Genomic DNA, 11899 nt, shown 5'->3' with positions numbered 1-11899 from the left:
GGTTCTCCCTGGAAGAATAGAATTACTTTTTGGACAAAGATACACATAGTCTTTTGTTCTCCCACAGGGTACTCCACTGAAGTCTTTGAGATTTGTGGTGTATGTCTAAAACCTTATCCATGGTACTTGAACACTGGGTGTTTTAACTCCAAGTTTGAGAAAAAAGATAACAGGCATCTTAGGAGCTTTGCACATTTCCCTACTTTATCTCCACATTATTAAAAGGGGGACATTTTTCACACCGATCTCTAATACTACTGAAAGACAAAACATGATGAGTGCAAAAAATGTTTGGTGTTTGGGTGATACTTAGTTATTTTAGTAACTGTGCCCACTGACACGTAATTATATAAAATGAGTTTTCTAGATAGCATGGATGTGTTCTATAGCAAGAGGAGGCTAAGAGCCAGAGTTTTCAGTGTAATGAAATGATAATTGTTGACATTTGGCTGAACAACATACAGAGTTAAAGCTAGTCACAGATTTGGCAAACATTCTAAGATCCAAATATAGCAAGCACTTCAGTATAATTTGGCTTATGACCAGATTTTCCTTAGATTGGGGAAATGGCAGCAGTTCTGTGTTTTGCTTTATGCCCTAAGGAAGGCAGCTGATAAATATGTAACTTTCTCCATAGAGGCCAAGGAGATTTTTTAATATGAATATCACAAATAAATTAGGCTAGAAAAAACAAACGTTTCTTTGTTTAATAGTATCATTAAAACTACTTAATATCAGACCCTTATAGAATGTCACAAGATCACTATTCTAAAATAAGTTATGTATTTATTAGGTCCTAAGCTCTACTGATGATATAACAAAGCAATATTCAAATATGAAAAGTAATCATGAAAACTTTTGATTGAGAAAATATTCCTTTGAACTGAGAAACCAATAGCAAAATCTCTGAGACTAGTCTTCCCATACTAATTAAGTATCATGAGTAAACTCTCACAATTTTGGAAAGAATAATCTTTTAAGGTAGTGCTTGGTACACAAGAGAGACATAGCTTATATTTTACAGATGAAGTGATCATAAATATGAAGAAATAAAATTAATGAGTTTTTAAATCAGTCATATTTACACATGCTGAAATGTGAAAATATAATATAATACTTTGGATTTCATCTTCAAATGAATGAAGGCCATATCTTGAGTATTTTGATTTTTTATCTGCTTGAAAATCAGACATCTTGTTTGTCCCTTTATTTTTCACAGACAAAAAGCCTCCCCCCTTTTTTTTAAATTAATCTCTTGACTTAATATAATGATAATGAGCTTGAGGCTAGCCTGGTATATCTCTATTCTTGACTTCTGAATCTGATTAATCAAAGACGAGTCACATGTCTTCTATTTGAAAGTAAGATGGCATTTTAGATCTACTAGCAACCTGCTACTATATTTGGAATACACATTTTCAGATAAAACATTAGATGACAAATTTGAATGTGTAGTTTGTTTTTTAAGTGCTAGAAACAGCCAAGTATGAAGTAATTTGACCACTGTTGGAAGATGATCAAAAGGATGTTAAAGTCTGTTTTTTTTTTTTTTTTTAAGTAGGACAATACTGAAGCTGCAACAGCAATTGGTGACGGAAGTAGAATGCTCTTTAATAAATGTAAGTCATACTAATAATTAAATCTGATTCAGACAGGAGATGAATGATATCATTATTCACAGTTTTAGTGAATAACTTCCAAATATGAAGGGTTACATAGGGATGGGAAATAAAGTTATTCAAAGAGACAAATGATGCATTGTTCATTCCAATGGACAATTTGTCCTTTGAACTGTTGAAAATGTCATAATCTTTATTTTCTTCCAAAGTGAAACAAAATTTGCATTAAGATAAATATGATTTATTTTTTGGTTAACCAAGGACTTTCAAAAACTCCAGATTTCTAACATGAAGAGAATATGGTTAATTATGAAGCAATGTATGAATATCTCCTTGGAAATCAATATTAAATGTTAATAAAAATAGAATATTAATTGCCCCTCAATGGCGATTTACCTGTTTTACATAGAACAATCTTCTTGGAAGAGTTTGTGTTATTTATCCCACTGGACATGTAGAACAGAGAGACTAAAGACTATAATAGGGTTGTTCTGAATTGAACAAGTTAGGAAGAAACATATATTGGCAAAGACAGTGAAGGGATATTTAAAGGATGATGCCAGCTGTCCTGACAGGAATTATTTATCTACATGTCTTTGAAGTGGAAAGCCTACAAATATCCTAGAATAACCACCAATGAGGGCAGAGCTGATATCCACATGTAAACATCTCAGCTCATAAACGTGAACAGTCACCGTAAATGAGTGAGACTCTGTTGTTCCACAGTCATGATCTAAGTGTAAGCTTTGTTCTTGTCCCTCGGGTAATACTCATTTCTTCCACCTAGGGAGGTCTTTGCAGCTTTCAGACAGCACCATATACTCCTCTCGCATAGAACTGATAACTGAGGTCGGGTGGTGGGGGGGGGGTCAGATCTCAGAAAATATCCAAAATAAATCCCAGGAGTGAAAATAATTTATCCCTTTGTTCTGACCTTATATTTAACCAGATGGGTAAATTTTAGAAATTGGATAAAGAATTAAATATCTATTATCAAATTGGATGGACTCTTGATTAATGTATCTTGGTATGCTCTTAAACTTAACCTTTCAGTTGAACATATGACACACAGAAACCAGAAAAAAACATGATTTTGTAGCACAAACTCAGTTGTGTGATTCGTAAACATTCAGTTAGGATATCAGAATGCCAGTGTATGGTATGATCTCTTTCTCCTCCCTCCGTCTCTGTTCTCCTTGCTTGTCTTCTTCTTCCTTCTCTTTGCTCTTTTCTTTACTCTGAGAACTGCAGACATGGCTTCCAAATGTATAATCTCGGTGTCATTGATGAGTATCATAAGGCTTTGCCTAACTTGCTTATTTAATCATAATCGTTCTAAAATCCACATTTCTTATAAACGATGTTTTTTCCCCTTCCTCTGGGATAGCCAAGCCCATGTAGGAAAAAAGGAAATTCCATTCATGCAGTTCTATCTGGTCAGTGTAGGTCTGAAAGACTTCAAACCTCTAATCTCACAGGGTTAAAAAGATGAGCTATGAAAGAGAATTCCAACTCCCTGACATGTGCTTACTACTAGCTTCAAATGTCCCCCACATTTACTCAAGATGTGGAAGAATTTCAGGGTGACTATGGATGGCTTAATTCTCCAAGTCTCAACCCAAAGTAGATATAATCCTTTAATGCAAATAGAAGACATGAGATAAGAAACCAGACAGAATGGATAGCTTGTCAAAAATATTTAGAAGACATAAAAATAAATGAGGAATCATACAAATATGTGTTGTTTTATCTCTCGTGATGATGATGACTTAGGAAAATTAGATTCTGGCTTCATTGTTTATAAATTGAGTTTAGCATTATTTATTCACACCGACAGATTAACATGTTAAAATATCTCAAGTCTCTAAAAATATTTGGAATTTCTTAAAATTTTTCCAGATTTTTATATTTCTGAACTCACTGGAATGCAAACAAAATTTTGCTTTATTTTTCCCTTTTTTTCATTAACTCTTATGTTTATGTCAAATCTCTTTTCTCAGTTTTTGAATAATGAAGACTCAAGTCTCCTGGGTTTGGGATCACACTCATTTAAAAACACAAGTTTGTTTTGGATAATTATCATAATTCTCCAGGAATTTAAATGTCCAATCTAACCCCAAACTTCAAATTTATGCCTAAATCAAGCTTCCTTTTTATTTTTTTTTAAGATTTTATTTATTTATTTGACAGAGAGAGATCATAAGCAGGCAGAGAGGCAGGCAGAGAGAGAAGAGGAAGCAGGTTTCCCACTGAGCAGAGAGCCCAATGTGGGGCTCGATCCCAGGACCCTGAGATCATGACCTGAGCCAAAGGCAGAGGCTTAACCCACTGAGCCACCCAGGCACCCCAAAAATCAAGCTTCCTTTTTTCTCTTCCATTAAGGTTCAGTTCAAGGCTAGTGATCTTCTGTGGAAGAAGAGATAAAACTCTGGGTTCTGTATGTCTGCTTTGTTGTGTTGCCTACTTCTTCTTTTTAGAAATCCTCAATCTTCTTGAACTGAGAGAAAAATAGAGTGTTTAGAGAATAGAGTGTTTTGCATCTAGGTTGGATTATTTTCAGACTTTCATTGTCAATGTGTCCAAGTGTGGTAAGCATCCATATTTTCTCTCCTCAAGGGCTTGTTAATGGATTCTTCAAAACTTCTCTTGTGAGAATGTACACCCTGAAATTCCCTAATATTAACTCTCTGGTGGTGTCTTCTAACCCACATTTAGCTCCTGCCTTCAGGAAATCTTCCTCCAGAGCTAGTTCTCTTCCCTTAGACAGCTAGTTCTCCTTGGTGAGATCACATTAAGTGATGTCGTTGTGTATCATGACATCTGTTTGACCTACAAAGAACACATTCATTCATTCCAGAGAGAGTTTGTTTATAGTTTATGGGATTGGATGTGCAGTGAACAAGTTGAAGGAATGAACCCCTATAGTTGTGCAGCAAGGTGGTACCGCCTGCCATGACAAACACTGGGAATATGGGCAACTTCCTGTCCTTGCAGGGAGCTCCAGAAAATCTTTCACCTTGAACATAGGGAATATAAGAAAAAATAGTTACATTCATGCATAATCTAGACCATCTCTTTTATGAGGTGGAATGAGGGAATATGATTGCTTTTTAAAGGACTTGAAAAGGATTAGTTATATTTAAGCAAGTCCTGCATGTTAGTGTCTAGCTATATATCTCTTTAGAATATTGGTATGATTCTCTAATATTCTTGCTGTTTTGGGACTTCAGCCAAAACTTTGGGAAAAAATAGTTAATAGTCAATTCAGTACTCATCTATGTTTATAAGTCAGTATTACAATTTTGGCATAGTCTAGTCTTGCCACCTGCATTATATTTTGTTTAAATCCACTTTATGACTTTAAAGCGAATGCCTCAAATATTTTGCTCTAATTATGATATTTGGTTCAAGTTTCAAGCTGATATTCTTTACCAAATTTAAAAGTTTCTTTTGATTCCTACTTTGATTTTTTTTTTAAATTATAAAATGATGTTCTTTTTTAAAATGTTTTTTTCTACACCTATGATGATGACCATCTGAGTTTTACCCATTGTGTCTATTATCTATCATTAACATTTATTCATGTTAAAAAATTTACCATTTTGGAGAGCTGTCAGTTGCAAATCAATAGAAAACAAAACCAACAGAAACTTAACTTATTTTTATGTAAGGAAAAAAAATACTTAAGACATAACTGGTAGATAAGGCTGATTCATTTATTAAACATGCCTCAGGGATCCAAGCTTTCTTCCTATTTTCACATTGCCTTTCTGCCATTCTGGCTTATTGGATTTCATCCTCATGTTATTTTACTGAATTGTCCCAAGGTGGCTGCTAGAACTCCGACATCATGTCGTCATTCAGGAGATGCAGAGATAGAAAAGGGTGTTTTCAAACTCTCTGTCTCCTTTCATTGGGAGATAAAAATGTTACCACTCAAATGGTCTGGTAGATTTGATAATATCTCTTTTATCATAAATAACTATGTCAAATGGTATCCTTGCAAGGGAAGATATGGAAGGTTAATTTAAAGGAGAAATTACTGAGTAAATAACATTTATATTAGCCGGCAAGGAGAGAAGAATGGATATTAAGTGGGCATAGAAGTGTCTAAAAAACCATCCTTGCAGTTCTAGGTTAAAACCAAATTGATTATGTTGGATTTTTATGTCAATAGTGTCTTTCTTGTGTAGAATCTTTAATTTTTCTTTCAAAAGTAAGATTGATTGAACTGTAATTTTCCTTTATTACAAATAGTCCTTTTTCTGGTTTGGGTATCAAGAAAATATCAACTTTATATAATAATTTTTGGAGTGTTCCTACATTTCTATAGTCTGGAAGACTTTATATAGTTCTGGGATTACTTGTTCTTCAAAGATTTAACTGAGCCAGCTTCAAGTACACTATATATCAAGCAAAAATATAATGCATCCCAACTTTTATGGGTTTTCCTTAAAAAAAAAAAAACTATTTACTTGGTACCCTTAAAATAAAGATAAATTCACTTAACTTTCCATTTTTGTAATATGTTCCTGAGTATTTGTTCATTTGCCTTTCAGAAAACTGGCTTCCAGAATGGCTGGATAGGAAGATCCTCAATGAAACAAACATCTGGTTGTGTTTTATTTTATTAAAAAAGAAAGAAAGAAAGGAAACTACATTCCTCTCCTTGACAATGTTAGAATAATACATTGACAAACAGTTCACAGGCCATATAATCACACTTTTTGTACTTTACCACCTTTTTCTATCAATTAGTCACGTAAATACAGCTTCAGGACAACCATGCAGGGATTATACTAAAAGAAGCGTTGAAGCTAAAAACAGCTGATTGAAGACAAATAAATATAAAGGATGCCCAGTGATTTGTTTTCATCTGATCAGAAATGTACATCACATATCATAATTCAGCAAGAAAAGGTACTCAAAACACATGCAGTGAGGCCAGACTATCAGAGGCCAACTGCTGTCTCAATGTCATCATGTTCTTTAAACTAAACCATATTCTCACCTTTGGCTAACAAGGAGCACACCTTTGCACCCAATTCATAGAGCAGCATTTTTAAGTTGTTTACAGTTATATCTTTAGGAAGGTACATATTTCTCCAGTAGGATATGATAAATACTATACTTCTGCACTGAGTACTGGTTGGGAAGAAAAATTAAAGAGGGTTAGTGCTTTTCTTAGTCATACTTGACATTATATGCATGATAGCAGAATAACTTCAAGTGACATAGGGCTCCTCTACTGCTTTGTGACTTGGCTTCTCGTAGGCCAATGTATACTCAGACTGCATTTTTAGCTTTCTTAACTTTTATATAATATTTGTCATGATAGATGATTCAGCTTTTCCTTAAACTTAAGGAATTTTCACCTTTGTTTTTTCCTTGAGACTTAATGTTTTTATCTTTCTGTTTATTGACGATTGCAATTGTATGATTGTTTTTAAGACCAAACTCAAGTGTTGTAACCTTTTGGAATAGACTTCTCCCCGTGCTGTGTTGGTGGACCTACTGGGCTTTCCATAACCCAAGGTTTAAATTGCTCCTCAGTGTGCACAAATCTGCCTATATCACACCTCCAGTACACTTTTAAATAATATAATAGACATTTTTTTGATTTGCCTGCTGGTTCCCAACCCACCATCTCCATCTGGCTGAATGGATTCTATCAATATTTTGGTCAAGTTAACACAAAAATTGTGGTTAATTATCCGTTAGAGCTGAATTTGGAGAGTCTTGATTACAGGGCTGAAGAGTAGGTGTGAGGGTTGAAGATATAGATTTAAGGGTTGCCACTATAGATAACCTCTGTTGGACCTTAGGGTTCAGGGAGGTCCTTGCAACCACAATCCCTGGGAGCCTCTCCCTATTCTATATTTCAAGGTCTCAGAGTTTTCTAACCTGGGCTCTAGCATGAAAGATCTGTCTTCCCTAGGCCATCTGGAATTCTACAACTCTTCATGGGTGGTTGACTCTCAGTTGTGTTTATTCTCCCATTGCAGGAGATGCTCCTCTTTGGACACCACCAAAGATGCCTACTAAATGTCACACTTCATCTTGAATGGTTTAATTACCCTCCATATTTCATTATCTCTCTTCCAGGTGTCAGTGCAAATTCTTCCCTTGATACCTCTGAAACACACCTGAATCACTGCATTAGCAAGGAGATCCACTGTCCCTGGGGACATTTTCCCAAGGCCATATTTTAGCAAATTCTGTGGAATTAGGCAATCTTTATCAAGGGGCTTCCTTTGCTTCTACATGTTACAATTGATGGATTTTTCCTTTCAAGTTGGAAGTGATCCAGTAACCAAAAAAAAAAAAAAAAAAAGTCTTACTACTTATAAGTATCTACCTTATCATTCTTGCTTCCAGTAGATTAATGAAAGTTTTCCAGGAAGCAGACTCCAAGGTGGAATTAGAAATGTAAGAGGTTTATTGGGTAAGCACTTATGAAGTGTCCAAGGGAGAGAGAAAAAGAGTTAAAAGGGAGAACTCAAGTCATGATGTAAGTCTGAGACTTTTGACAGGAGAAAAAGGAAACAAATGATCATGTAGTGAGAGCTTCAAACTTCAGTGAAGCTCTGAGAAAGCCTTGGGTGGGCTTCTGGGAAGCCCTACAGTAAATACTGCACATTTGAGGAATCCTCAGTGGGGCAAAGATGGTACCTCACTGTGCACAGTCATTGGCAGCTCAGGCATGATGTAGACTCTCTGAATGTTGCAGTGGGAAAATCCAAGGGCCATCAACTAAGTATACTTCTCACAGTGTTGCTTTCTTTACCTTAAAGATCTGAGCAGAATACTTCCATGGCTGCCACACTTCTGTACACAAGAGTGAATATAACCAAAGGTGCAGCTCAATATCAGAAAACAAATGCTTTGAATTGGCTAGTTCAAGAATTAGACCTTTGCCAACACCTTATAAGTATCTTGGGTCCCTTTCCAGGCAGCATTGTTTTATTCTCACCCACTATTCTGACTTCCAACCCTGTATTTTTTTTTTTATTAGCTGTTATGGGACTTTATATAGCATCATCAAGTATGTACTCTTCTGTGTTGGTTGATTTCATGATGTTTGTGAGGTTCATGTATGTGGCTGAAAGCTAGTATCATGATAAAAATTGCCATGAAAAATCATGTCAATGACTCAGTGCACATCTGCCCACATTTCAGTTAGGGTTATTCATTGGAATTACTGTGTTCTGAAGATTCTGTATGTCCAACTTAGTGGATAATGTAAAAATGTTTTCTGAAGTGACTGTGTTAATTATACATCCTTGGCAGTATAGAAGAGAACAGTTCTTCCACATCTTTAACCATTCCATAAGTGTGTAGTAGTGTCCCTGTGTTTTCCATATTTTTTTGCTTGATATTTTTATGCGGAAAATATATTTCAGTTATTTCCTTCAGATTAATTCACTTTTCTCAGGTTTTATTTTTTCCAAAAGAAGGCTTCTATCTAAAAGTCAAATCCCATTTGTCAATATTATTTTTTCAATTCAAACAACTGTTGCTCTTTTATTTTGACCTTAAAAATTCTTCCTATAATTGGCTGAAGAGGAAAGCTTTAAAATATTCTTCTGCATAGCTGCTCAGTTTTACCACACCATTTAGGAAATACAATTTCCCGCCCTTCAAATTGTGTTGCCTTTTTTTTTTTATTTAAATTAATTTTTTATTTTTTATAAACATATATTTTTATCCCCAGGGGTACAGGTCTGTGAATCACCAGGTTTACACACTTCACAGCACTCACCAAAGCACATACCCTCCCCAATGTCCATAATCCCACCCCCTTCTCCCAAACCCCCTCCCCCCAGCAGCCCTCAGTTTGTTTTGTGAGATTAAGAGTCACTTATGGTTTGTCTCCCTCCCAATCCCATCTTGTTTCATTTATTCTTCTCCTACCCACTTAAGCCCCCATGTTGCATCACCACTTCCTCATATCAGGGAGATCATATGATAGTTGTCTTTCTCTGCTTGACTTATTTCGCTAAGCATGATACGCTCTAGTTCCATCCATGTTGTCGAAAATGGCAAGATTTCATTTCTTTTGATGGCTGCATAGTATTCCATTGTATATATATACCACATCTTCTTGATCCATTCATCTGTTGATGGACATCTAGGTTCTTTCCATAGTTTGGCTATTGTGGACATTGCTGCTATAAACATTCGGGTGCATGTGCCCCTTTGGATCACTACGTTTGTATCCTTAGGGTAAATACCCAATAGTGCAATTGCTGGGTCATAGGGCAGTTCTATTTTCAACATTTTGAGGAACCTCAATGCTGTTTTCCAGAGTGGCTGCACCAGCTTGCATTCCCACCAACAGTGTAGGAGGGTTCCCCTTTCTCCGCATCCTCACCAGCATCTGTCATTTCCTGACTTGATGATTTTAGCCATTCTGACTGGTGTGAGGTGATATCTCATTGTGGTTTTGATTTGTATTTCCCTGATGCCGAGTGATATGGAGCACTTTTTCATGTGTCTGTTGGCCATCTGGATGTCTTCTTTGCCTTTTTATTAAGTTCTTATGTAGGCTTTATAAGGTTTCAGGACTATTTCCTCTGTGTCCATGATATGGCTACATTTTAATGTCACATAATTTTATTTCTTGTGATTTTAATATGTTCTTTAATATTTAATGTTGTTATTCAAGTAATATTTATTATATAGACATAATTGTGTTAAGCCTATTTTGGAAAGTGCTTTTAATATTAAATCCTCCAATCCATAGCAGTATTATCAGTTCTCACATATTCTGATCTTTCTCTTCCTTCCTTCCTTCTATTCTGAGACTATAAATATTGGGTGTGTATGTGTGTGTATTTTTTGTTTGTTTGCTTTTAATGCTTACACAGAATGTTTCTTGTTGGATCATCAGAATCATCTTGTTGAATGATTTTCTGTTTGTATATTATACTGGATTTCTACTGTCTGCTGTCCTCCACAACTTTTTTTTTTTTTTTTAATTGAGACTCAAGCTCATCTGTAGATGTTTTCTTGATATATGTTTAACATAAGCAAACTAAGTAGGTCATCACATGTGGCCCTTTATTACTACAAAAGTAGTTTCAGTGGTTCTCCCAAAGGGGGAGGGGAACACTGCAATAAGTTATAATAATAATTAAAACCCAGTAAGTGATTATTGTGTACTAGGCCCTGTGTTTGCTTCTCTATATCTATTAACTTATTTAGTTTTCAGACTCAAGAAGTTACTCCGTTACTGGCCCCATTTTATAGATAACAAAAATGAAGCACAGAGCAGTTAATTAACTGTCCATGGTTCAAACACCTGCTAAGTGGGGAGGACAGATTTTAAAGCAAGATTAATTGGCATAGTTTTCATGTTCCTAAATTGCATACTAGGTGTCCTTTCTGTGCTTAAAATATGCACAGGACAAATATATTTGGTAGCCTTAGAAGACAGAAAAGGAGACATCCCAGCATGATGGAAAGCCTGTCTGTAACCAGACAGGTTTCACTGGAAGAAGCTAATGGATAAAATCAGAGAAATACAGTGGTTAGAAGATCGATGTTGTCTCTTATTTGTGTCAGTTTTGAGATAAGATAGATGGAGCCAGGAATAGGTCATAGGTGAATTATATAGGAAAAAGATATACAGATATATACAATTTCTGTAATAGAGTAGATAAGATTATAGCATTTATGCCACTTCATCATTAAAAATGAATGGGAAAATTATTAGATCCGTCCTCAAAGATCAAAATGACTCAATATTAAAATAATGACCCCAGTGAAGAGAAAGAGATTGATAATTATTTACATTAAAGGAATTGGTTCACATGACTGGCTCAGATGATTATGGGAAATGTCAAATCCAAAATCTGTAGTGCAAGCTTGAAGGTTGGAAATTCATGTAAGAGTTGATAGTGCATTCTTTTTTCTCCTAGCTTCATTGAGATATCATTGACGTATAACAGTATGTAAACCTAAAATGTCCAACAAGATGATTTGATATAGGTATATATTGAAAAATGTTTATCATAATAAGGTTACTTAAAAAATCCATCACTTCATATTATTATCACTTCTTTTTTTTTTTTTTAGTGAAAACAATTAAGATTTCCACTCTACGCAAATTCCAGGTATAAAATAACAATCTTTGTCATCATACTGTGCATTAGATCTCCAGAACTTACTCATCTTATAACCGGCATTTTGTAGCCTTTGACCAGCGTCTTCCTACACCACTTCTACTTTCCCCCATCCTTACCATGGGATTTTAACATAATATCAAAATTTAAAAG

At 35.2% G+C, this 11899-nt stretch overlaps 1 long non-coding RNA gene across 1 annotated transcript; it reads left to right on the top strand.

Annotated features, from left to right (window-relative positions):
- Positions 1–1561: 1561 nt before the first annotated feature.
- LOC116567779 lies at positions 1562–6261 on the top strand. The gene is made up of 2 exons (XR_004276328.1): positions 1562–1619; positions 6179–6261. It is a non-coding gene; the product is annotated as an uncharacterized LOC116567779 (long non-coding RNA).
- Positions 6262–11899: the final 5638 nt, after the last annotated feature.

The sequence above is a fragment of the Mustela erminea genome, chromosome 1 (genome assembly GCF_009829155.1).
Source record: "Mustela erminea isolate mMusErm1 chromosome 1, mMusErm1.Pri, whole genome shotgun sequence".
In the NCBI taxonomy this organism is placed as follows: Eukaryota; Metazoa; Chordata; class Mammalia; order Carnivora; family Mustelidae; genus Mustela; species Mustela erminea.
Note: the sequence above shows the minus strand (reverse complement) of the source record. Positions and strands in the feature narration are given on the sequence as shown.